This window comes from Grammomys surdaster, unplaced genomic scaffold (assembly GCF_004785775.1).
Source record: "Grammomys surdaster isolate TR1022 unplaced genomic scaffold, NIH_TR_1.0 125979, whole genome shotgun sequence".
Lineage (NCBI taxonomy): Eukaryota > Metazoa > Chordata > Mammalia > Rodentia > Muridae > Grammomys > Grammomys surdaster.
The window spans coordinates 3,362,744-3,390,443 of record NW_021620795.1 but is presented as its reverse complement, the minus strand read 5'-3'; the positions used below and the strand labels follow the sequence as shown (position 1 = coordinate 3,390,443).

At 42.5% G+C, this 27,700-nt stretch overlaps 1 protein-coding gene across 4 annotated transcripts in view; it reads right to left on the bottom strand.

The window, feature by feature from the left end:
- Nucleotides 1–27,700, bottom strand: part of Erc2 (ELKS/RAB6-interacting/CAST family member 2) — an 822,395-nt gene that overhangs the window by 173,736 nt on the left and 620,959 nt on the right. Inside the window, exon 1 of one of the 4 annotated variants that reach the window (XR_003709569.1) lies at nt 21,411–21,499. The exons of the other annotated variants lie outside the window; for them this stretch is intronic. The gene's annotated coding sequence lies outside the window, so the exon portion shown is untranslated. Of the gene's footprint in view, nt 1–21,410; nt 21,500–27,700 lie in introns of those variants that run through there. 4 annotated transcript variants of the gene reach the window in all.

Genomic DNA, 27,700 nt, shown 5'->3' with positions numbered 1-27,700 from the left:
CACTATTACAATTTGGCAGCAATAAAGGAAGACATGGACTTTAGCCCCAAGAGCCATTTCTTGACAAACGGCATGGACATTTCTGGGTCTTCTAACTTTCAATCTCTAAGTCCCCTTTCTTGTTTGGCTGCTAGTAAAGATGGCAAACAGCTGAACAGGTAGAAACAGCTATCCCATAAGTACTCAGGGTCTGTTAAGTTTTGGAAACACCTCATGTTCCAGCTCTACCTGCCAAAGGATGCCTCGTGATTTATTCATTCCATCTTTTCAAGTGTGTACAATATTCGAAAGGTCCCAAAGTGAGCATAAAAATGCACGTATATGATAAAATAATAAAAATATTTAAAAGACCCACTTAAAAACTAAATTAAAAAAACAAAGCTCAGGCAGACTTTGGCAGCTGCTAGCATTTCCATCCTTCGTGTCCATTTAATGCATCGGAAGACCCGATGCACGGGTCAGGCCTTTGAGAAAGAGCAGGGCAGCAGAGCCCTGAGGATAAGACCCTCCTTAGTCCTCCTGCCATCAGACACGAGATGCTGAAGCTCAGTGTCTACACCTAAAATCCCAGTATTGCCACAGGGGACTGTACTTTTGAACTCATGGATTAATAAATCTGGAACGATTTTTTCCAAATAGAATTGGAATTGGGGGAACTGAAGTGAGCTATGAGACCGGTGACAGTGGCAGAGGAAGGGACAAGGGCACAGAGGAGTGATGAAGGCTAAAGGAGCAAATAATAACACTGCTATTGTAAACACTGTAATGCCCTTATCCTTCAGGGGAGCCCCTGTGACTTTATGAGGTCATTTTCTTACCAGCAACAATGCTCAAGCCCCTACCTTTGAACTGTGTCCCATAAAAGAATGCACAAGCTAAACAAGATGCTCTATGCGGCCCTAAATGTGTCTGCCAAAATGAGGTGTCGGAGAGTAGGCATGTCACGGGATGGGGACTGTAAATGAATGATGTCATCTTTCCAATTTGGTGCTGAAATATAAATAAACCACATTGTTCATATGAATACCAGATCTGGGGGAAATGTACACAGAGCTATTGTGAGCGGAAGGGGCTTCTTTTGATTAGTCTGGGAGGAGAGGAGGGTGTGAACCAGAGGTGAACACTTGAGTTTGGTCTGATACTTCAGACTGTTTTTATTTGTCTTGCTGGTAACATATCTCTTAAACTGTGGCCGATTTCTTGCAGCCTGGGTGATCATGTTATGTCCCATAAAACAACTATGCAATCTGGCTCCTTTAATGTAAATCGAAAATGGACCTCTTCTCAGAGCCCACCCCTGCAATCCACTCTGCTCACTCTCATCCCTGCCTAGTTACACTGTTTTTCTACTGCACAAAGAAAATCCTGGGAGGATACAGTAACTAACACTCCTTAATAGGCAACAAGAGAAAGCCTTCAGAAAGCTTTAACAAGGATTCCAACAAAGATGCTAGTTGCTCAAACTCCATACAGGTTCAACAGTGGCTTCATTAGGATGGCTCCTGTCCCTATAACCAAAAGATACATGAAAGGCCCACCATAAGCAGGTCTTCTGAGCAGACCTAACTGAAAATCGAGAAAAGCTCATGGAGAGTTGGAGGTGCACAGCCTTTCTATGGCATAGCACTTAAAACATGGGGACTCATTTAGTGATTCATTGGGGCCCATTTTCACTCCCCCATGCCATCTCTATCACCCTCTAGCACCGATCTCTGGCCACCGTGTCAAACTTTCTTTGCTATATACTGCACCATCACTGCTGAGACATGACTGCATGTTCTGTTCCTGCTTTCTTCTAGAAATTGTTTCTTTAAGGCCAGTGCCTCATAACAGCTTTCCATTTGCATGCTTGCCTACCACAAGGATGTATCATTTAGCCAGTGTGATATGAGATCCCTAGTACTCTCAGAATTTAATTTCCCCAGAGGCTCCCACAGTCCTCAGGACAAGATCTTTGATTCTCAACATGCTTACAAGTTTCTTGTTAGGTAATCTTTCTAACCTCTGCTCTTTTTCCCTTCACTCCCACTTTTGGAAGCACTGTTTTCTGTTCTAGCCCTGCCTTTCATCTTCTACCCCTTTTAAGTGAGGCTGCATCCCTGAGTTCCTATGCTCTTAGCTACAATGCCATCACCTCTAGATATACCTTCCAGAAGCCTACCTCACAGGCAACCATGTGTTCTACTGCCTCTCCCAGAATCCTCCACTGGCTCATTTCTAACCTCCTGCCCATCACAGTGCTTACTCCAATGAATGGCAAATAGCTACATGTTGTCTTGGCTTCCTCTACTCTGTTGTAAAAACCTCTTGAAGGAAGTATTATGTCTAGATCATCCTTGTATTCACCACCTAGTGAAGGGTCCTGAAAATGTGTGTCATCCATGTAAATGAATGTGTGTGAGAATGAGGGGGACACAGGTTACCTAGCAAGTGTGTTCTATCTATGGCAATGGATGTGTGCATGAGTGAGGATGACATAGGTTACTTTGGGACAGATGAGGGAAAGTGTGCAATGGGAGGCTGTGATGACCCAGTGAAGCATTTAGCATTTACACTCTCCCTGATGGGTGTGTTGTTGTTGTTGTTGTCATTTTTGCTACTGTCTTTCTTGAGAGTGGATGGAGAGGGATAAATAAATAGCTCTTGAGCTACTAGCCATATGAACTTGTTCTTCTTCAAGGAATATTCTATCTCTTAGTAAAGTGGGCCTAGAGCCAACCAGCCCAACTATCTCATTATGAATAAGGAGTACCTACGTCTTGTAATGTGCATTTACTTACTGTCCCCTAGCCTTTGAAAGTGCAGGGGACTTTGGAAGGCTTTTTACCAGTACCAAAATTCAACCTGGGAAACCGAAATTTTATCGATTAACGAAAATCATTGAACATCGTGTGTGCAAAGGTGCTAGATACTGTATCTCCTCTGACATCTCTGAATACTTTATTCCAGGAGCTTTCAAATGAGATAAAAGTCCTTGATTGACTGTAGAAGATGCCATAGCTTAATGACTATATGTAGCTATAGACGGGTAATACTAAAACTTTACATACATCTTAGCAAGGTGTCAATAAGGAATGAAGCTTTTATCCATCATCCAGATGATATTAACATTAAAATCTACACAAGCAAGGTTTAAGGAAGAAGAACAATGTATTCAAAATAAGATTTCTTACTACAGGAAAGGAAGATAACACTGCACCTCAGTAACTACACTTTTCTTCTCACAGGCATTGTTGTTTTCTTCCAGTTTTCCAGCAGGGGAATGTAAAACATTCCAGAATTTTCTACATGTCTCTTTCTACCTAATCAGAGCAAAGTAAGCAGTTCCTGTCTGCAAGTAAAAGCTGGGAAGCCAGTTGACAACCAAAGAACAAGAAGGATGGATGAAGATGCTTCTGAATGTTCATGCAGCTTAGATGACAATGAATCTTAACTGAGTAGTACCTGGCTTCCAATGACAGTGTGACAGTGGACAATAAAGCAAGCAAGAAATGGTGAACCTATAGGAATGGACACACCAAGGCTCTGTATAAGGGCAGGAATCAGTGAGTCAACTGTCTGTGATGAATAACTGCTCAAAAAAGTCACTGAGTGTTCTCTGAACTACAGAGATTAGAATAATTGTGTGCCAGGTTAAGTGTGTAGCTAACATGTACCTATCAAAACCTTACTTTGGGGGCTGAGGAGATGGCTCAGTTGGTAAAGTATTCACCATGGAAGCATGATGACCTCGGTTTGATCCCCAACATACATGTTAAATTCTAGGTGTGGTACAGGCTTGTAATCCTAGCGCTGGGGAAGCAGAGAAGGAAGCTTCATAGGGATTGCTGGCTGACCAGCCTAGGCTAATCAGGGTTGACAGGTCGAAGTAAGAGACTCTGTCTCAAAAGAAAAGGTAGATGCTTCCTGAGGAACAGTATCTAAGTTGACCTCTCTAAAATCACATCACACAGGAAGATGTACACCTACTCATACTTTCAAACTTCTAACACACACATACACAGACACACACACAGACAGACACACACACACAGAGACAGACAGACACAGAGACAGAGACAGACAGAGAGACTGAGAGAGAATGTTGAGACAATTATTCTGAGTTTACTTGACTATGAAAGAGAGCCTATAATTGTTCACCTAGTGAAGGGAAGAACAGGACAAAGGTCCAGGTGTGTGGTTTCAGGCTCTGACAGTAGTAATATGAAGAGTAAGGTTCTAGGCCAGCTGCAGAGGCCAAAGCAAAGGTAAACAAGACGGGGAATGTAAGTCAGCTATAGAGCCAACTATAGCACCGTGAGAAGAGAATGGGAGGGAAGGGGGAAGTTTAGATAACCAGAAGCAGGGGAGATTCCCTTACAGCTGCAGGCAGACTCACCACATTAGGCTCCTTTGCAGCTAGGAGTTGAAAATTGGCTTGGCTACGAGTGGATAAGGAGACAAAGACAGCCAAGTGCCAGCAAACTGGCCTTCTCTTGACCTTGAACAAGAAATGCCACTTAAGACATGCTATGTGAATTCATTGTTTTTAATAGCTGAGTAATACTCCATTGTGTAAATATACCACATTTTTTGTATCCATTGCTCTGTTGAAGGACATCTGGGTTCTTTCCAGCTCCTGGCTATTATAAATAAGGCTGCTATGAACATAGCTGAACATATGTCCTTGTTATATGAATTTGAGAGTTTCCTAGGTAAATGGATGAAACTAGAAATTATCATCCTGAGTGAGGTAAGCCAATCACAAAAGAACACACATAGTATTTACTCACTGATTATTGGATATTAGCCCAGAACCTTGAAATGCCCAAGATTCAACTCACAGGCCACATGAAGCTCATGAAGAAGGAGGTCCTTCTTAGAAGGAGCAACAAAATACTCAAGGGAGCAAATATGGAGACAAAGTGAGGGACAGAAACCTAGTATCCAAACCACCCGAGTATCCATCCCACGTGCAGTCACCAAAGGTAGATGCTGATGTGGAAGTCAGGAAGTGCATGCTGATAAGAGCCTGATATAGATGTCTCCTCAGAGGTCTTCAAGAGTCTGATATATTCAGAGGCAGATGCTCACAACTAGCCATTGAACTGATCATGGGGTTCCCAATGGAGGAGTTAGAGTGAAGACCATTGGAGCTGAAAGGGTTTGTGGCTCCATGAGGAGAGCAACAATACCAACCAACCACAGCTCCCAGGGTCTAAACCACCAGCCTGGGAGCACTTAGGGAGGGATACATGGCTTCAGCTGTATACATAAGAGCGGAAGGCCCTGCTGGGCATAGGTGGAAGAAGAGATCCTTGACCTCAGGAAGGCTGGACGCCCCAGAGGGTGGGAATTTGAGGGTGGGGAGGTAGGAATGGGGGGATAGGTACGGGTTACATCCGCAGAGAAGGAGGAGGAGGAGTGAGGGGATAGGGAGTTCCTGGGTGGGTGGGGGATGGGGTAAGGGGACAACATATGAAATGTAAATAAAACATCCAATTAAAAAAAAGACATGCTATGTGAATGTTCCTGTATTTGTTCCTTTATTAAATGTAGAAGAAGCAGAAAAAAAAAACCCTATCTGAATGAACCACTTACCTGCTCTCTTGGAAGAACCTATCAGTTTGGGGTATAATGGGAACAGTTTAGGATAGAACCAAAGCTATATGTTATGTATGTCAAACTGTGACATCTTTGAGGAAATGGGCCAGGGTCTTGGCATCTGTTTACAAATGTTGGCTGACTGACTCTCCCTCCTACTCTCACTTCTGCATTCTGTTATCATGTGTTTGTTATCAATTCCCAAGAAATGCAACAAATGCTATCAGAATTTTTTTCAGAAATCCCAGATAAAGTCTCACTAGATCCTCTCCAAGCTTAAACCTTCCTTTTGTATAGGATGAATATACCCCAGAGCTTGTTGCCTTCCTACAGATACCACAGGCTGTCTTGAATGACAGAGTTGCTGTATTCTCTGGAGAAGCAGCGCCTGTCTTGCACACAAGCAGCTTGTTTCTATCAGACAGTCATCGTGAGTCCCACAGTGAACCAGTTCCAGGAGGTTCCTGTCTCTAGGGAATGGGCAAGTATAGAACTGAGGAACTGAGCACAGATCAAGCACTACAGACAGGTGCTAACACCCCTGCTGGTTTTTCTAGAGAGAAGTATTTGTAGTTTTACAGTTTTTACTTCTTTCTGTTCTTTTCTGTCTTTCTTGCTAGAGTTGTAAGAGGGAGATTATTCTCTCAAGCAGCTTCCTACTGCCATCTTAGGAGGCTGGGGAATTCTCTGAAAGGCCATGATAAGGACACAAGCCAACATCATCTCTGTCCTGCTACCAGCTGCATAGCTTCCCGGGGATGAGGAAGTGATTGGCAGAGAAAACCCTACACTCTGTCCATAGTATGGACAGTGAGTTCCCTAACAGTATAAGGAAGAGCATGGGCATTTTAAGAGGAAGCCACACACTAAAGTCAATATTCATCACTTTGCTTACATGGTTCTTGCCGTCTCAGAAAATCCTGCTGTCCTGTGTTATCTTAGTCACATGGCAGAGCAGCCCTGTGACCCAGGCTGGGATGGAGGGGCTACTTTAATATGGACAGGAGCCTGTGACAATGGAGAGACCAGGTAAATGTATATTACTGACAATTAGCCCATAGAGGTGATTCTTATCCTGGCTTACCTGAGGGGGAAACAAACAGAAAGACTCAGGCTGAACTAACTAGGACTGTGGCATTCATACGGGATCTCTATGTACTACTGCTTGAAGCTTTGTGGATTGGCTCCCCTCATAAAATAGGGGGGGAAAATCAAGTTTGGTCTGGAAGTGAGCTGGGCCTCTGGAGAGACTCCAGTCAGACCATAAAAGAGAAACAGCTCACAGGAGTTTAAAGATCCTGGTGAGAAGGATGAAATCCACAAAGTCTCCACCAAGGTTCAAAGGGTTGTTGTGCTGCTGACTAACCCTACTGTAAACTCACAAGTCATTTTCTGCAATCCTCAGGGTTCAAAGGAGTGTGTGCTGTTCACTAGCTCTGGTAGAAAATCCACAAGTCACCCTCTACAATCCCTACTGCCCCTCAATGCTTCAACCCAGCACCAGAGGTTTGGATCTGGCTAACTTAAAGTGCTAGCAACTGCAGACTACCTAGGAATTCCTAACATCCTGAGCAATGGGCCCTGCAGTGGAGTGTGGGGGAGGGGGAGACCCTAGAAGTTTCCACCATCAAGCTACCAGGCTGAGCACAGGTCTGTCGAATTAAGTAGTGGGCAGCGCATGCTATACTTAGCTTTTAAACACTTGTAAAGTCCTCTTCATTCATTTATCTTACTTGTCACTGACAAGCTCCTCAAGGACTGTAACAGTATGCAGAGCATGAAGAGCCTGGGTAAACAACACATATTTTATGTGGAATCTAAACTGTTTCAACCCAGAGAGCCAAGAGAGGGTCTCAGAGAAAGCCGGGGCTCTTCTACTGAACGGTGAGGGGTTCTGGGCATGGTCTGTTTTGAGCTTCTCTACAAAGCAGACTGGGAAATCAAATATCATTAAAAAAAGAAAACCTGAAGATAAATAATAATTAGTTGGAAAGAAAGGAAGATAGGAGGAGGGAAAGAATGAAAGATAGGGAGAGGGAGAGATGGGAGAAGGAAGAGGGTACAAGAGCCACCAAGGGAGGAAGGGAAAAGCAAGGAAGAGGGTGAGGGATGGGGGAAGGGGAGAGGAGAGGTGGTAAGAGGAAGGAGAGAGGAGGAAAATGATCCTGGTATATGTATGTTTTATGATTTAGATTAAATTTGTGATGATGAGGAAGGCTGAGCCCTTCATTTAGTGTAAAAGTCAACAACTATTTGCCCTCACTGGCTGAGATCTGCCTCACCAGATCATCTCTACCCAGAGATGAAAGCCAAAAGATGCCCAGGCCACCAGACAGGCACTGAAGATAGGAGTCCCGAGACTGAATGATCAGCCGCAGCTAAAAAAAGGATTCCTGATATTCTTAGATAAATGAGGGAGATCTAGAGAAAGGAACAGAAGCCCACTGAGACTTCAGAGAAGAGTCACAGCAAGGACAGGGCCGTCTAATGGCTACACTAAATTATAGCACCCACCTCTGAGAGAGCATCTAAAGAAAGTACACCTTTGCACTCTGAAGATACATAGAAGGGGAACCTCAAAATGACGGATGCTTGAGAAACTATCATCAGAAGGAAAGAGTAAAGCAACAGCATTGGTCCGGGTTACTGAGGGTACTAGACGTTCATAGCAGCTCAGGGAAAATGACTATATCCAGAAGAACTGCTCTGGTAGAGGGACATTTTTTCTCAGAGGCTTTGATGCTTGCGTTGAGGAGGGAGATGATGCCATCTGGACCTGCTCCCAGTTCTGAAAGTGGCAGAAAGGCAAAACCTAAGAAACCTAAGACCACCTTTGCACTTCAACCCTTCAGAACCAAGTACTGACAGTACAAGGCGGGGCCACTGTAAGTGAGGCAGGGCAATGTAGTAGGGCTGCTGGCCATGCCAGGAAAGGAGAGAGAGAGAGAGAGAGAGAGAGAGAGAGAGAGAGAGAGAGAGAGAGAGAGAGAGACAGAGACAGAGAGACAGAGAGACAGAGACAGACTCTGAGGGAGACACGCATAGCTAGCGCCTTGGACAAGGAACAGATCGCTCTCCCAGCTGGTCTCCAACTTGGGGAAGGCAAGAAGAAGAAATGTAAACAAGCTCATCCATTTCCCAATCGGTCAGAAAACAAATGGGAAGAGAGAACTCACAGCAAGTGTCCCAAATACCACATCTCCAAAGCCTCGAGGCATTTATCTTCCCTAAGTGACCAGGAGTCCCTTCTTTCTGTTTGAACTGGAATATCCTTGCTGGCTTTATATGGCTTAGTATGAACCCATGCTGACCAGGACTGATGTAGTCCTAAGTGGAAGGAGAGTCTAAGTCCCTTATTTCACAAGGGATGGGTCTTCACAGGCCTCTTACAGATGATCAAACAAGACAGCTCATCACTTGCAGGTCTCACAGACTCCTCCCAGCTGACATATTCCTCTAGCACACAAACATGGTGTCTCACCTGTAACCTCACATCTCCTCTATTTCTTACCACCTTGAACCAGAGGCCAAGCCCAGGCTTGTGAATTAAATAAAAATTCAACTAAAGGGGTGAAATGGAAGGGGAATTCTCCCATCATGCTCAGTTTCTTTATTAACATCAGATTACATCCATCAAATGTGTTCCTTAAAAATATTCTCTTAGTTACCTTTTAAAAACATAACCCCTCAATTCTGGCTTTCCATTGCCCCACAAATGAAACAGCACAAGCTCAAAGCTTAGCCCTACACAAAAATAGAGATTCAAGTACATCCGTGATACATGTATGCTCACAGACCTAGGGAAAGCTGATTGGAGAATGGGGGTGATCTTCTTGAAGATTCTAGATCATTTTAAGTTCTCAAATCCTTTCCCTACAACAAAGGGATTCCCAGAATACAGGGCCATTAACTGTTAGTGGTTGGCTACATTTTTAAGTAAGAAACTTGAAGTTCAGTTAGAGGAGGGGCAGAGGCTTCCAGAGGGTGAAGAAAGTCGTCACTGACAGAATCATGACTGAGCCAAAAATTCTTCCCTGTTGGCTGTGCTCAGTTTCTGTCTGCTTTCCTACTGTTCTCCAAGTAAGGACAAGTCTACCCTGCCTAAATCCTGTATTACCATCAGCCCACCTGAAGACACAGCAGTAAGTTCTGAGCACTGTAGTATGAATTCCGACTCCATTCCCACTGTCTAGACAGTAGTAAACATCCAGTTACTTTATTTTGAGTGGCTACAGCCAGGTTAAAGAATTTTTCTTTTTCATTGAAATAGGAGACTTAGTTCTCTAAGTGCATTATTGATTTAGTTTTATAATTGTCTTCTGTTTTAGTACCCATAAGTTTTTATATTATGCAAGTCACATAGGCAAGTAATAAAGCTAAGTGGGCCCAGAAGCTGATTAAAAGAGAGAAAACCTCAATATCCTGATACTGAGATTTCTTGGTTAATATTTCTAGAAATGCTTGGATAATGCAAGCAAACAGACATACCCACACTCTATAAAATAAAGCATCAAGAAAGAAAGAAGTATTTGGGAGATGGCTCACTTGCTAGATAAGCTGGGGGAATCCAAGTTCAGAGTCCAGCTGCCATGTACTCTGGGCACAGCCTTGTGTGCACCTGTAACACCAGCATGGGGAAGCAGAAACCAGAGGATCCTCGGGGCTTGCTGACCAGCCAGCATAACTGAAATCAGAGAGCTTTGCTTTGGTAAGAGAAATTGTCTCCAGAGTATAAGGCACAGAGCTATATAGCAGGGCATCTGGTATCATCTCCTGGACTCTGCATGCATGTACACCACACACACATATGCACACACACTTTATACCGTACACATTATAAATAGGTCAAGCAATGGATTAAAGCAAATGTCTACTATGTCTTGCTAGTCCTACCTCGATGCACTAGTATGGAGAGTCTGGGGGGTGGGGGCAGGGATCTTCATTTTATTTAAAGAGATAGCCCAAAAACCCTACATTATTGGCTGCTTTACAGTAGAGATACAGTAAACACTGACAGAATCAATCACTTAGGGACATTTGGGCAATTTTTCAGCTTTTCTTTTGCCAGTAATGCTTTAAAAAGAATACTTTGGCAAGGGAACAGCTTGCCTTCTGACATGAGTTTGTTCTCAACAAGGATGGATGCTTCAACATACCACAGCTGTTTCCATAATATGTTAGGGAAAGAGAGATTCAAGTGATATCCCTGGAATAGAATATAAACATTTTAAACTTGGAAAAGATATCACCAAATTCAATATCCAGGCTGTACCTCTTTCCCTCAACTGTGCTTACATGAGCTTTCTTCAAACCCCTTTCATCTTCAGATATCTTGTAGGTGAGAAAGTGTCCTGTAGCTATGTTTCCCTAATATAACTTAAGCTGAGAACCTCCCAATTCACATGGCGGCTGTTACTGTTTCATTGGCTAGAAGACTCCTTCTCATGTTCTCTTCCACTTTTGGGTCACTTGGAAGAGACTTTCTTAGTTTCTAATGAGAAGAATTGTATTTGTTAAAAACATCTTTGGGGGTCGAGTTCAGGAAGAGCAGGGCAGAAGTAAGATGGGAAAGGGCTGGAGCAGAGGCATTTGGGGGCACACAAGGGACAGAGGCTCTGAGATGGCAGAGCTCTCATTATGGGATACATTAGTGTCTGATGGGCTCACTTGAGAGGGCGGGGATCAGGAAGGCATCAACTAGCTGGTGAGCAGGGTGCAGCCAACCCCCTTTTCTTTAAGTCAGGATGGGTGGTGGCTATCCATAGGAGTTTTGGCTTCATTAGTCAAGATAAAAACTTCTCAAAAAAAGACCTTTGAGTTCCGACAAAGTTTAATTTATCTTTGACAGGCACAAGATACCACTATATATGCACTATATATGCACTGGGGAAAGAAACAGCACAGACTTCCCTCCAGGTGGGATTTCTATTTGTAATGGCCCCTGGATGGTGACCTAGTCCTTACACATTGGCGCTAGAGATGGAAAACTAAGCACCCCAGCCGACAATGACAGAACAGCTTAAATATATTTCCTGGTCTTGTACTTACCTGGAATTTTGCAGCTTCATTTGAAGGCAGCTGTCCAACTCCTGCCCTTCCCAGTTTAGGGGAAAACCTTGTATCTTTGGGTATTTGAATATGGTTGTTTTATGAACCTCTGCCCTAACTTCATGGCTTGTAGTCCTCTCCACTAGCCACACCCCGCTCTCTTGGTACTGCCTGTCCTCTGACACACACAAGGTCACTATTAGGTCAGAGGAACTCATCTTAAGAAATAATTTCTAGAATTCAGTCTGAACCTGAGCCTTTACACATGTCTTCACTGAACACTACTGAAAGGCAGGTAACATACTAATAAGGTCCAGAGGTTATATTTTTTTAAGCATTTGTTGTACAATGCTAAATACTCACTAAATATAGTTGGCTAAACTTTTATCCTGATTGCCAGTTTCCCTGTAAGTCATACACACACTAACACATTCATACACATATACACTTACTCTCGCATACTCACACATACATATCCGCACTCATACACAGACACACACATACACACATGAATTTTACTACTAAGTATAAACGATACTTTGTAACTAAGTATTTTGTTTACACTTATCCAAACTAGATTTGGGTGTATAGTTTCATGGGCTGATATGTTTCTCAACTTTGATTATATCTTATATTGCTTCACTAACCTCTACAATTTTGAGGCATTCTACTTTCAAAAGCCAAGCTTTCGAATGGCTGGACATAATTAATCCCATGTGCATTCTGGGAACTCAGTGCCAGCCCTTCTGATCATTCCAGTAGAGGTGACAGTATTTCCTCAGCTAATTTGTCAAAGGTAAACTTTTCAGTCAACTATGAATTCATCCTTCAGTCCTTCTTTCTCAAACTAGTTAAGAGAAAAGAAAAAAAAGTACATATGAGTTTGTCTAGATGAAATTCTGGTACACTGTGCCTATGTCAGTCACTACTGAACTTATCAGAAAAACAAAGTGACTGGACCCTTGTTAATCTTAGAGATAATGGCATCTTAGTGATGGCTGATTTTATTCCAAGTTTCATAAATTATCAATTTAATAACTTGGACATGATTCAAAATTTTACCTACATTACTTTATATAAGTGACAATTGTCTTTGATATATTTAGAGGTCAATTTCTTGGAACAGGTAAATTTAGAAAAAAAAATATATATCATATATATACCATAAGGTACGATAATGACTGTTCATAATGAAAAAAAAATATATATATAAATGGACTTAATCTATCACTGGTAGGACTGTAAACTGGCACAAATGTTCTCAATGGCTATTTGGGACTGTATTCTCAATCTATATTCAAACTATGGACACTGTGTATGTGTGTGAGTGTGTGTGTGTGTGTGTGTGTACACGCGTGTGTGCGAGCGAGTGCTCCAACATTCTCCTCATGAAGAGAAAGCTGGACAGATACTCAGGGCAGGGGATAGGCAACAAAGGGGATGTTGGTGAGATATTAATCACTGTGTCAATCAAAGAGAGGTTTTAATGTTAAACAATCAGAATTTGTTTTAACGAATGATTGAATATTCATTATTGCTATAATGGAATACTTATCAACCGTCCAAAAGAGTGGTATATATTTATTAAAAGGAAAACATAGCACAACACAGAATTGAATAGGAGGAAAATAAAACTGTTATAAAATAAGATGTTCATATCAAACAGTATATAAGAGTATATGTGGGATTTTAGCCTCATAGGAAAAGGACTCACAATATGAGCAGAAAATACAGATGATCATTGCTAGATACTTAGATTTCAAGATTATATTTTGTTCCTATTCTCTTTTATAAGATGTAAATATTTAATACATGTCAGAAAATGATACACAAAATGATTTGCTCATACCATACACACAAAAAATGAAGAGATGGAAATTGCTTCTGGAATTATGAAATGCTGTGTGTGGTAAGCATTTCAGTTCTGGAGAAGACAGGATCAAGATTTTGAGGAGAGATGGAGAAGCTTAACTTTCAGGGACTTAGGCTTCTGGAGTCTTTTGTTTTAGTGATCTAAGACAATCCAGAATCAAATGGAGCCCCCAACTAACTCCTGACTAACTGGTCACAGTCCCACTGTTCACCCCACCCCCACCCCAACCTTCAAATTCTGATGTCTCTTAGCAACCAGTATCACTAGTTTTTTCTAGTTTGGTAAAATACAGCGCCTTCCTCCAGGAGGTATCAGAAATCTGGACCTTTTCAAATACTAAAGAATTCATACTTCAAAACTGTAAGGAGAGACATGGCTGGAGATATGAACACACAGCTGGCTAGAAAAGGAAATGTCCCCAAGTCCATGTCAGGCTCTGGACCAAGGTTCCAGTGCCAAATTCAAATCCTCCCCCAAGAGCTCAGGGGACCTCAGCTGGATCAAGTCACTGCAGTTCTGAATTCAGCACTGTGGGCCAGAGATTAGGAATCTTTCTTTGCTGGGTCTTTTCAAGTTGAGAGTACAGCTCCAAGCTCAGGAAGTTCCCGAGTGCAGCACTACAGTAATGTATAGGGTAAAGTCATGCAAGAAATATTTGTCTCATTCCCACATAGTCAACATGGTAATTATATAGGAGCTTGGACATTAAGGACCCAGACATAAAGGGCTGGGTTAAAAGTGTAATTACAGCTCAGAAGCAGCATGTGCCTGGGGACATTATACTACAAAACAACAACAAAGAGAGAACACACAAAAATCAAGTGCTACATTGGGGTCTCCCCTTTACTATTTTTGGATAAAAAGACCCATTAAAGAATAATGTACCTTAATGACTATTCAGGAGCAGACAGGAGTTGGAAACTGTTAATAAACTAGGTCTTTAGTCCTTCAGCACTTAAAGGTTAATGGATCAAGGTTCTCTCTGACTCTCAAACTTTATGGAACACTTTATTTGACATTTGTGTTACAGAGAAAAATCCTTCAGATACCCACATCTTATAACTGCATAGAAAGGAAGCTATTATTTTATTCTTGGGGTGACTGGGTGGAGATGCCTTAACAAAAGAGCCAAGCCATACCCAACTGACTTCTATAAAGTTTATACACGATGAGGACATGCCCTGGGCGGTGTCTAAGACTCAGCAAGCTCTCATGAGCTGAAATGACCCTAATATCTCAGGAGACATTTTATCATTAGTTGAAAATTCTGGTTCCAAGCTTGCTCTGTGATGACAGTTTTCACATCACACTTGCTTGAGAAAGCAGAGTGATTCCCTATTGTCTAGTGCATCAGCTAGAAATGGCTCAGTTGCTGGGCAGGGCCAACCCCTTTCTCTCTAAACCACATAGCTCTTTCCAGCTTTCTCCACAGAAACTCTCCCGAAGATGGTCTGTCTCTAACTGCAAGTATATAGAGAATCAGCTCTACTCTGAGGCTTCTCTGGTCAGGAATAGCCCCCTCCACAAAACCAGACTCTTCAGTTTCACCATACCTGGGCTCAAGATGTGCTCTTCTAAAGGAAATTGCTGTAACTTGGAGTTAAGAGATCTGGTGAGTTAAGAGATCTAGAAGTGGAGTCAGAAGTCCTGAGCTTCTCTGGTAGGTGTGTGGCCAAGCAGAAGTGACTGAACCTTTGATTCAGTTCTGATTGCAGCTATTCTTTATCTGTCTATATACGAGGCACCATATCGAAGCCCTGAGAAACTGGAGTTGAAACCCACCATGCGTAATATATATCTCTCCTCCCTTTCAAATTCTCATACTTCCGCCTCAGCAATGCCTTTTAGAGGGCATGAAGCTTTCTTAATCATAAAGACCTGGGGTCTGAAGACTGGCATGATTTTATACCAGCTCTGCCCAGAGGAAATGCATGATGCTTTCTGTTTGGTTTGTTCCAGAACCAGTTTAACTCTTTCACATTTCACCAGTGTAAAAGAACTGGCATCCCAACATCCCACCAACATTTCAAAAGAATGTTATCTTCTACCAAAGTGTCTGCTGTCCTTTGCTTTCTTTGAATTGACTTTAAATAAAGCACAATAACCGGATAAAAATACAAGCGAGAGCAAAGGCTCTACTTCAGATGTTTCTAGGTGAGAATCATGTTCCACAAATCAATCCAAGAGACAGCAGGCCAAGAGATAGCGAGTGATTTGTTTTTGTGCTTTGTTTTTTAATTTTACCTTGGTTCCAGGGAACCTTCAACAATAATTTGAGTCTGCACATAGTGCACAGGAACTGTTTTTGTCTTTGTTAAGTCCCATTTTTACATGGAGATAGGATAATTTGGGGTTCTGGTCTTAGAAGAAGCTGAAGAAAAGGTACAGATACAAGGCTGCATGTGGCTCCTCTCCTGACAGGCAGGGATGAAGAGTTACCTGCTTTCTCCTTGTAGATTTTCTTGAGAGGATCTCTAACTCATAAAATCTACCAAGCAGCTCTGCTGAAACTAAGAGTAAATTCTAATCACGGGTACAACAATCCCATTCAAATAACTATGCACCTATACCTCCAAGTGATTCAGTAACTCCCAAGCCTGGACAGAGCCATCCAGTTCAATAGATTCCAGTGCACTAAGGGTGACTGACCACCAAACTATGTAAGATGCTGATCAAAGAAAAGAAGAGGAATAATTGCTTCCGGCCCACGCAATTTAAAATATTCAACAGTGGTTTTCAGTATGCAACTGTCTTGGGCCAAAAGAAGAAAACCTATTTCCAAGTCCTTTTTTTCTTTTTTTCCTTCTTGGATTCAACAGCAGGAATAGGAGCAAAATGATAGGCTGTGCCTGAGGTGATTCTTAAGTGAATGACCTGGTTCAGGAGTGTGGAATGCTGGGCTTACAGCCAGCTTTGGGCCCTTTCATTGGAAGAAGTAAAGACCAAGGTCAGTAGGCCACTCTGCCTGCTCCTGACTGACTTCCTCTGGGCTCATGGAGTTGCCATTAAGTGGACTGGTCACACAGCCTTTAAACACGTTCCTCAGAGAAGCCATAGCTTTCTACTTTTTTGGTCTTTGGTCAGAACATTTATTTTCTCAACAGCCTGGTCTCATTTTTTTGTTTTTTGTTTTTTTTTTTTCTTTTTTAAAGTGAGAAGAAATTTCAAAACTCAGATATTCTGGTTCGTTTCAAAGACTACATTCTCAGCCATAGCCTGATACTTCCCTCCTGTGGGGGTGAGCCAGAGTTGGCCATGATTCATCAGTTTCCACCAGCTAACAATAAAAAATTATGTCCCATTCTAAAGAAACAAAAGAAAAATTATAGTGGAGTTGTGTATTTCCTTTCCTGTCCCCAAAGAGAATCTGAAGAATGAATTCAATATGCCAAATTAAGCCATGAGAACATATCCATATCTAATAGGAGTTAGCACATGTTATAGCACTGAACACGGCTTCAACATAATTTATATTCCAACTTCTAAGACCCTGGGTTTAGCATGGTCTCATTCTAGTCCTGACTCAGGAGCTGTTGTCACTGTGCCCTCTGAGTAGTCCTTATCATGTGTATGACAAGCTGAAGGCTCCTCCTGTAACAAAAGAAAGTTTCTTTATACAGCAATAACACCCATGAACGAGAACTGGTAACTGACTTTAAAGAACCAACTACTGTAGTATAAAGAATGGCCAATTCTTTGCAAGTCTAAGCAAGTTGTTCTAGAAACAGAAACACTTGATGATGGAGCCCTCTTTGTCTCTGGCCAGAGCAATGTGTCCGCCTGCAGCTTGGATGGCTCTAGAAGCAATTCTAAATCATATATTTAAGGCAGGGAAGATTGAGACCCTAAATGTTGGGCTAGCAGCTTTGGTCGGGTCTGTTCCACTCTGTTCCATATCTAGACTTGCCAAAAGCACAAAGAGACAACTGGGACATTTTCTCATAGTATCTGCTATTAAGATAAATCAGCAACACTTGAGTGTCCCAGCTTCATAAAAAACAAACCCTGAGCAATCTCACTTCACTCTCCAAAACAACAACTCTTTGCTCCCCTGCCTCACCAAGGGTTGCATCACTAGAAAGCTTAGGAACTCAAGGCTCTTCCCGAAAGCCACATCCCAGCTCAAAAAGCCTCAGAAGGCCTTGGCCCAATAAGTCTCTTATTGCCTGGACACATATGACCAGGGGTGGGAGAGATAAACATTCCTTTCTCAGAAGGGAAAGGACCATATTAATCTTAAAAAAAAATTCTTTAAAAAAAAACAATGTGTTTTCTCTTTGCTTCATTTATGATGCTGCTGATAGATAATTCACAGTCTGGCATCCCAAAACCAGAATACATGGATTTATTTATAAATGCTCATACTCAAATTCCTCCTTGGTCAGAGAACAGTCAAATAGACTTTGGCTTATGTTGAGAGGCTCAGGAGAGACTGAGCTCACCATCCTACAAGCATAGCCTTGATTCTGTAGAAGCACACAGCATCTCCACCTTCACATTTCAGGACTAAGACCAATACCTCACTCAGCTGTAGAGCCCTTGTGGCTGTTAAGAATCATGTCCTGTAGCAAATGTTTTAAATAATGCTCCTCTGTGTGTCAGGTAACAAACAATGGACCCATTCTACAGGAAGGAAAGTTCATCTGCTCACTCTCATCCAATTAGCAAGTGGAGATGAGTCCAGATTACATTTGCCAGAGAGGTAAGCTTTGACTCCTTTCCTACTCCCTACTGTCATTGAAATCAAGACACCTCAAAGACTGGCTGTAAGGAAGATGCAACCAAACTCTGGAAGGGAAGAAAGGAAGTGACAGTGAAGTTCTGTACAGAGCAGCTGAACCCACACACTGGCTTGGCAGCACCGTGACTCGCTTTACCCATCTTCAAATGGCGCCGGGTGATGATATCACATCTTCCAATTTCTATGAGGACTGCAATAAGTTAAACAAGAAGATGCCTCTGTGTCTGCTATTGTGTTTATTTATGAAATGTTAGCTGGGCTAATAGTCTATGGGATGATGTATCCTTTCTACTCAAAAGGAAGCTCCATGAAAGCAGACACTGCCCCTTGCCAGGGCACCCTCAAAGTCACAGTCATCTCTCAGGTGACCCATGAGTCATGTATGTGCCTGTGCTGAAACAATCTCAGACCACCAAAGCGCTGAGGATCTCGGAGTTTGGTGAGCTCTCCATCTCTGCCCCAAGGCATAGAGCCCCCAAGAAACAAATGAAATTCACTGTCCAAGATTTACAGAGTGCTGGGATCAAAACTGGACTAGAATCCCACTTCCTGGGTCCACTTCTAGATCCTGAAATTTCCATGTCTGCCAGGACCTTCCTGATGAAGTGAGCCATCCTCTTTCAATGAAACAAGATTTATATCTATTATTTTAATTGTGTGTGTGTGTGTTAGTGGCGGTAATGTCCACATGGATATAAGTGCCCACAGAGGTCAGAAGTGTAAGATTCCCCCTGGAGTTGGGGCTTGCAGGCAGTTGTAAGCTACCTGATGTGGATGCTGGGAATTGAACTCATGTTCCCAGGAAGAGCAGTATGTACTCTTAACCACTGAGCCAGCTCTCTAGCCCCTCATTGAAACTTTTAAAAGGGTTGGTCACAGAGCCAAAAAGCCTAGGAAGTCTGACAACAGACAATGCTTGGCTTTCTGACCTCTGTGTCTCCCTCTTACTCCGGCATCCAGAAGGCAGAGTTGATGGTCAGTCAGCAAGCTGTGTTTGTAATTCTAGCAGTGGTTGCCCAAGAGAAAGAGGATTAAAGCAGCCACAAGACGAGCAGTTAATCGGAGGTTTCTGGACACGTACACAGGCCTGTATTTTGGCCTTCTGAGGTGTCACTCTTGTGAGTTCTCATTGTTTTCTGGGATGATAGCTTTCCCTCTTATTTGAACTTGTAACCTTTGCACACAGTTCCATTCCCAGACTGTGTTAAGGATCATTAGGATGCAGACTTGGCTGGTTGTGTACAACAGGCATTTCCTAATGCCTGTATTAGGACAGAGATAAGATAGTAGAGTTTAGGATGCTGTGTGCATTAGCGCGCGCGCGCACATACACACACACACACACACACACACACACACACGCACCCCAAATCTCATTTAAACAGTGGTGTTGTAGGGTTCTGGCTCCCCCTCCTTGCCAACTCAGTAATTGCACTCCAGGAGTAAACTGAAGAACAGACTTCTGGCTAAGTGTATTCACTGAGTGCTCCCTCCCTGCACCGTGCTCCACATGAGTGCTCCCACTCTACACAATGCTCCACATGGAATACCCTTTATTTAATATAAAATTTCTTTCAATGTATCTATCTCATGGCACCTCTACGATGAAGTTCTTTAGAGACTAGCACCATTATTTTTTCCCTACCATACAAACTATTATTCCATATCTCATGTTTCATATTTATATTTCATTTCTCTTTTGTCCCTATCACTAGAAGACGAACTTCCCCAGATTAGGAGTTTTGTTTGTTTTGTTCACTGTAGCATCCTTAGAGTCCAGAGCAGTCCCAGGAACATAGTACATGCTCAATTAATACTTGCTTTTCTACACCCTATCTGAAAACCTCTCTCTGCTATTGGCTCTCTCAGCTCTCTGAGCATTGGAAGAACCTATGGTAATGTCTGCCCACAGTGGCTGATGGCATGTGTTTAGAATACAGCCAGTCAAAATTAAGCTGTTACTGGTCAGTTAAGCATTAGCAAATGACAGGTGTATTTGTAGGAGAGAGCTATTTCTCAGTTCTCCAAAATCCTCAATAAACAACCCTGGCCGGTAAGTCAATTTTGGGCAGTAATCTTAAGGAACATAATTTTAAAAGGCTTCATATTCAAGTGTTCTTTATAGCATGATTCTAAAAGTATAAACTAGGAACAAAGTAAAATCCCCAGTATTAGGGAATGATGAAAATAGATCTGCTTCTGATAGCTTTCAGGGACTCAGGAAACATACACAATATAAATGCATAAAGAGATAAGAGAGATCTGCATTCTTCAGTGGGCCGTGTACTCACTCAGATGTGCACAGACCATGGAATGTAGGAAACTATAAATCTTAGTGACAGTTACTTCTGAGTGCTGAGGTTATGAGTAATTTGGGATTTTTTTCTTTACATTTTTTGAAGTCTTTCTGATGAGTATATGTTATTTCTATGTCAAAATATTTATTTATATGTTCTCTACCATGGAAAAATTCATATAGGAATGGCTATGCAATGAAACCATGATTAAATTTTAACATAGTTTTTGAGCAGTAAAAATCATCAAACTTGAGTCTGAAAATTTTACATTTGCTTTTCAGCTTATTGTAGAAAAACTAAACAACCAAATAACCAACCAACCAACCAACCAAAACCAACCAACAACATAATCTGCATCTTCTCCTGATGGAATCAAGCAGACAGGAAGGGGAGCCAGTTAAGTTCCATAGTACAGTCCTGTTTGGTGTCTGTCTCTCTACCTGTGTATGTGTGTCTGAAGCCCAGGAAAGCTTAGGCTGACTTGCAGAACAGTGCAGATCCATGGCAGCATGGTGTGACTTGAACACACCTATCAAGGGATGAAGCACAAAGCCAGTGAAAAGGGCTTTTCATCCAGTTTGAAGTTCAGCATCAGGAGGACACAAGGGCAGGAAGCTGGGTTTTTTTTTCCACTCATTTGAAATGATAAGGTGAAGACAGCTTGAAAGGACTTTTAATTATGCGGAACAGGGAGGGGTGCAGGCAGGGAGGGAACTATGGAGGGAGAGAGAATGGGAGAAGGGGGAGGACAGGGAGAGGGAGAGGGAGAGAGATATCAGGATCAAGAGAAGCCTGTTTTTAAATTAATTATGTCAAATGACAAAAAAGAGATGAAAACCAACTAGAAAGAAGTCTTCCAAGCAGTTACCTTGAGATTAAAACCCTGCCAGCCATGGGCAGGCATGCAGGTACCAGCATCTCAGGAAACCTTGAGTCCTGATGGAATGCCTTGTGAAGTGGTTTGGTGATCCAGGAGAGGATACACCACCCTCTATAGTCTGTACAGGGAAGCCTCCAATCAACAGGGGCCAACTGGAGTCAGACAGAGGAACTGAGAAAAAGTGGTTAAGATTCAGAAGGAAATCTTTCTGTTTTTCTTCCTCTCTTTTTCTCTCCCTTCCTCTTTACTTGCTTCTAATTTTTTTCTTTCTTTGCACCAGCTCTTCTAAAGCGAAGACCATGCAAGTAGTCTGGTTGGAGACCCACTTCTACCCTCCTCTATAATTGGCCCTGCACATTTCCAGTACTTTGTCTCTGCATCACTAGGGAGATTATTTGCACCTGGTTTTCAAGGGTTTCATGAGAATTAAATGGGGGAATATATTCCAAATTTCCTACTCCAGTATTAAGCTAAATGTAAGAATTCTAAACCATTACTCCAGCCTAAAATGGTCACATGAAAGTTATTATGAAGAATGTGGGCTCTGTAGACATCCAGAAGCAATGTCATGCTAAGACACACAAAGTCAGCACAATGTGACTGTCAGATTCCTTCTCCTTGAAGCACCAGCACCTCAAGAAACCCAGGACCCCTGATGGGGTCTCTTGACCCCCTATGAATCAGTCTGGTGACTTGGGAACATCTTGGGAAACTTCTCTTGGCTCTGCTCTGTTCTGGTGGCTGACATGCATTTTGTTGGTTTCGGGAATGAAGAGGTTAAAGTTGAGGGGATTTCAAACATGTCTAATCCAATAAGAGGCTTGGCAAAACATGCGTTATCACTTAAAGAATAAATGTTTAAAAATAGAGCACAGATGTGCAATTTGAATAGGAGAGAGAGAGAGAGAGAGAGAGAGAGAGAGAGAGAGAGAGAGAGGGAGAGAGAGAGAGGGAGGGAGGGAGAAGGAGGAGGAAGAGGAGGAGGAGGCAGAGGAGGAGGCAGAGGAGGAGAAGGAGGTAGAAGAAGAGGAGGAGAGGGTACAGGAAAGGGAGAAAGAGAGGGAAAGAGAGCTAGCATGTGAGAGATCTTGGTGACTATAGGAGGTTCTGTGGTTGCTCCCCTAAGCTGACTATTCCACTGTGTTCTGCCAATACATAGGTACTACTATTTGGGGCTTCAGATCACCAAAGTGAAGCTGGCAACGGCTCAGACCCAATCCCCACACATGTATTATCTTTTCCTCCTCCTATTCTCCTCGTTCATATTTCATTTTTATTTTGTTTGTGAACATATGGCTAGGGCTGTCCTGGAACTCATAATCCTTCCGGTCCAACCTCCCACGAGTGTCCAGATTACAGAAGTATGCCACCACACTCAGCTCCCTGCTTTTTCTAAAAGCAGGGTAGCATCCTGGTGAAGCTGCTTTCTTCACATTGTTCTACTGAAGAAAATCAAAAGTAAACACTAAAAGCATATATTTCATTCTATAACTAGTATGCTAGACCCTTGGTTTTTGTGACAAATACCAGAGAGAAATAGTCTTTAAAGAGTAAAGATTAACTTGGCTCACAGTCTCAGTGTGTGTGTCCAGGCTGCACCGTTTCTGGCAGAGACAATGAGAGCAGAGTTGCTTCCCTCCCAGTGCACAAGATACAAACAGAACATCACAGAAAAGGTTTGTATTTTAAGGGCGATCCCTAACTGACTAGAGGTTCTAGCCCTACTTTCCCCCACTGCCTCCTCATAAGGCCATGTATTACAAAAAGGGCAGAGTCCTTCTGTTACAGTCAACTCCTTACCAGTAATGCCAGCTAGAGAGCAAGCTCTCAACACAAGAGCCCTTTAAAAGTGCGGCACCCCCAACCAGACACTGACAACTAGAAATACTTATTCCAGGAACCTTGAAACATAACAGAGAACATCCAAGTTACACAGGCATTTGTCACAAAAGACAGGCCATGAACTCCCGTCAGACGACTCTGAAATTCCTGCTTCTGCAAATATTCTTTGACCCTGGGTCCTCCTGTCTCTTTCATGAGCCAATATCAACTTTACTGGTGGAAGAAACGATAAACGCATGATCCATGTTCAAGGGTGAAGTCAATAGCTTCAAATCTAGAGTGCCAATACACGCCAGAGGTGTGCTAACCTTGCTTAGAGACAGGAGGGAACTTTTTACAATGTAATTTTTCTGATCAGACGTAAAGATGGTCCACCAGAGTCACTTTCATGATCTGTGAAGATGCCCTCCTAAGGAGGAGAGAAAAACATGATTTAACAAAGAAAACACTTGGCCCCCAGAGTCTTTGAACACACTTAGGTTCACACTGGTGGGCCAAATGGCTTCTCTGAGTGTTGTGATTGAGGCATCAGCCTAGGGGAAGGAAAGTATCCATGCTGAGGCAGCACACCGGAATCCTGTCCAAGTACTAGATATTAGCAAAAAAGTTGCTTTTTGTTTTGTTTTTGTTTTGTTTTTCTAAAGTAACATCAGGTTTTTCCTCCTTGGGAACAGCCCACCTTTGACCTGAGGAGGAGAAGAGATCTGAGAATGTTTTAAGGAAGTTCTCTGGAACATACTTCAGACACACATAAGGCATTGAAGTCAAAGATAGAGATATGGCTACATCCTACCAGGGGACCAGGAACAACTTAACCCAGTGAGAGTCTGCTGAAACAACTGATGCTTTTTCGTTGTGGCAATTCGATCTGAAGTGGGTCTGTGATACATTACAATGCTGGGATTGAATCAAGCTTCTCTGGAGCTCATCCAAGTACAACAAGAGGCTATGGGAACCCTACTGCATGGAGCTCCTCTACTGCTGTTTAATTGTGCTTACCTCAAGAACTATAATGGTCATCTGCATACAATGCAAGAGAAATGTAAGTAGACAACAGAGTTCCTTGGTCTCAATGGGAGGGGACAGACCTGGCTGATCAATGTGTTGACTCTGGCTTTCCCCTCAATATGTTTCTACTCATGCATATATCCAGTTGTGAATAGGATTCCAGGTTCAGGAGAATCTCTCCTGGACCCTTTGCAGGGTGGCCTCTGCCATTCATGGCCATATATGTTTAGCTAATCCTTGAAGACAATCCTTTCAACCCAGGGGAGGCAGAGTATTCTGTGATGGCCTGGCATAGCCATCCAAATGTTTTCGGAGACACAGGCACTCGCTGCCAGGTCTTGGGGAACTGTAGCAAATGAGTGGACCTGTCTTCTCCTCTAACGCCTTCCTGCTCCCAACTGACCTGTGCATTTCCTGATGGTTCAGAGCGATGCCCAGATCTGGGAAGAAAGGAAAACAAAATCCAAGCTCAATCTATCTCAGATCTCAGAAGTATTCTAACTGGTTCTGAGAAATAAGCTGGTTCTAATTTTCACTAAACAATGGTGTCTGGCCCTCATTTAAAAAGGCATTTTCATCAAGGATGTGCCTATTGGTGCTTCAGCAACAGGGAAACATTTGGGAATAAGGCTTAGAGGGTAAGATTTAGATTTAAGCTTTCTTCAAAAACGCTTTAGCAGCAGGCAGATCCAATGGTTTCAGAATTAATCATTTTGAAGTCAGTCCTTTTTTTTTTTTTCTCCAAGGGTAAAGGAAAGGAGTTGGGGGGTTAGGGATGAATTCAAGACACCAAAGACCAAAAGATAGTAATTTTTGATAATTTTTAGAACTCTCTAGAGGAAGAAAAAAATCAAACCAAACCAAAAGAAACCCCAAAAACAAGAAACAAAACTCATTCCCAATTGAGAGCCACTCCCAAAACTGCATAAATCTGGAGTTTTTTTTTAAGGTAGGACATAGCATTAGAGGTGTATGCTTGTGAAGGAGCCAAAATGGGAAGGAAACTAAGTTAGGTTGACTCAAATGCCTCCTCTACCACATTACGTCTAATCTTTTATCTTCTTTTTTAAAAAATGAAACAAGAAAGAGAAGGTTAATCTGTATTGTTACTTCTAGAAACAACCCAATGTTAATACTCGAGAAGCATCATAAAGCTTGTCAGGCATTGTTGGAATTTCTGAACTCACTTCATATCACCTCTGGCTTTCCTGACAGCTGTTCAGGAGGAGTTAAGGTATTTCTTAGCGATTTGATTTATGAGACACTCAGGAGTTGCCACGGATGGAATGGAGGGATCCCTGACTAATGAGAATTCTCTGCCACATCTGGGATCTGAATGAGATTTAACTCAAGGTAGGATCCAGAACACTGGAAGTAGTTAAAAGCAGAATATGGTAAAGAGATTTGAGATAGGGCTCAGATTAGCCACCCTTTGAAATGCTTTGGACATGGGACAAGCATATTCTTCAAAGAGGATGTGATACCACCAATGACCCATTCCTTCAAAAGGTACCTTGGTGGTCCTCTCATTCATTCACACTCTCAACAAGGTGTTGATAAAAGACACTATAAGTCTGCAACTCTGCTGAGTCTGGAGATAAACAGCAAGCAATAGAAGATCACAAGGTCATCTTCTCTTTTAGAGGTCACAAACTAGTAGGGAAAAGTTTCGTCCATTACAAGGGCAAAGAAATAGACACATATATAGTATAAAGGGACAAATTGGAGGATGTGATGCAGTTGAAAAAGTTCTAGAAGTCTTTCTTGAAGTGGCATTGCATTGACACTGAACAAAAGAGCAGGTAAAAGAAAGAGAGAGGAGGTGTTGCAGGCAGAAGGAACATCATATCCAAGGCAGAGAGAACACTGGTTTGTCTTTATCTTGATGTCAAGCAGAGGCAAGCAAAGGTTTCAGAAGTGAAGGCTGGAGGGCGGTGAAAACAAAATGAGACATCTTTATGGAAGAGTCTGTTTTTCTCATTGATGCAAAGAATGGCTGGGCCACCTACCGGCTATACTTCTAGGCCAGATAACACCACCACAGAAAGAGGGTGCAACAGTCAGACTGTAGGCGTGGTGCAGAGGGAAGCCTTCAGTCAAAGGGCCTTGCTCTAGCATCAGCTGAAAATGTCAGGAGATGGGATAGACTGGCATGAGTCTTTACTGTCACTTTAATGCAAGCGCTGATGCTTCTAAATTCATAAGCCAACCCCTGGGAAGCTGCAACACTGGATGCTAAGCTGTACATGTGGAGGAACCTAGCTCTGCTCTAGGACTGTGTTAGTATATTCTACTTTATGATTATTGAGAATTTCTAGCCCAGAGCAGGTGTCTCTTAGCAGATCTTATACAAGAGTCCTGTCCTGCATAGCTCACTTTCCCATACATAGCTTTCTCCATCCTGCTATACACCCCATTGTTGCCCACTACTGTCTGCTCTGCCAGGCTTCTGCTCTGGCAACTCATCTCTTTTTTTCACTCCCAGAAACCTATTGGTTTGCCCTCTGCCTCCAGAGTTAAACCCTGTCCAAGGGTTGTACAGAGGCTGTCCCTTCCATTTAACATTCCTGCCTTTGGGGCTGCAAGGATCCCTCTCTACTTGCTTTTCTCAAGGTTCCCCCCCCCCTTTTATTTTAGGAAATTCTTCTCACTCTAATTTATTACTCTAATTTTAATTCTCTGGCCCCAGTTTCCCCAATCCACCACTCTCCCGCTCTTCCTAACACTGATCTGTATTTTCTTTTGTTTTTACCCTGTAGTTGCTAATTTTGTTGTTTACTGCCTTAATTCCATGATTAAAATTAAGTTCTATAAGGAAGTCTTCACTGGTTTTAGTTTCTAATTAATATTCCAAAATTGTTTAACACTCTAGACACAGTAGGTACTCAGTAAACACTTGCCAAGTCAAATATCTATAAAGCACTTGCTCTTAGCAAGGAAAACAATCCCTTCTCTCCTTCATGAGCTGAGGTACTAGAATTGGCTTCCTTGGATGACATCTGTGAAACGTGGGACCAATGGCCTGTGCAAGGTGAAGAGTACACTGGTTCAGATTGTCCTTACTTTAATCCCTAGAAGAGCTAAAGAAGGCCAGCCATACTGCAATGTCCAGCCTAACAAGAGCTAAGTCATAGTTCTCCACCAGCCTTGGAACCTGCTCTGCACTGCAGGGATGGGTGTGTGACGATGGTTAAGTCTTTGATCTCTTGGAATATTGGTTTGATTGATTTCAAAACAAAAAAAGATGCTGCTGCCTTTCTCATCATAGTAGGAAAACAGATGAATCTCCAGCACCTAGCAGAGAGCCTGATATGAAGAAGAGAAGCTGGATGGCTACTGATAAGGAAAAAAACCATGGTGTGTGTGTATGTGTGCTTGTGTGTGTGTGTGTGTGTGTGTGTGTGTGTGTGTGTGTGTGTGTGTGTGTG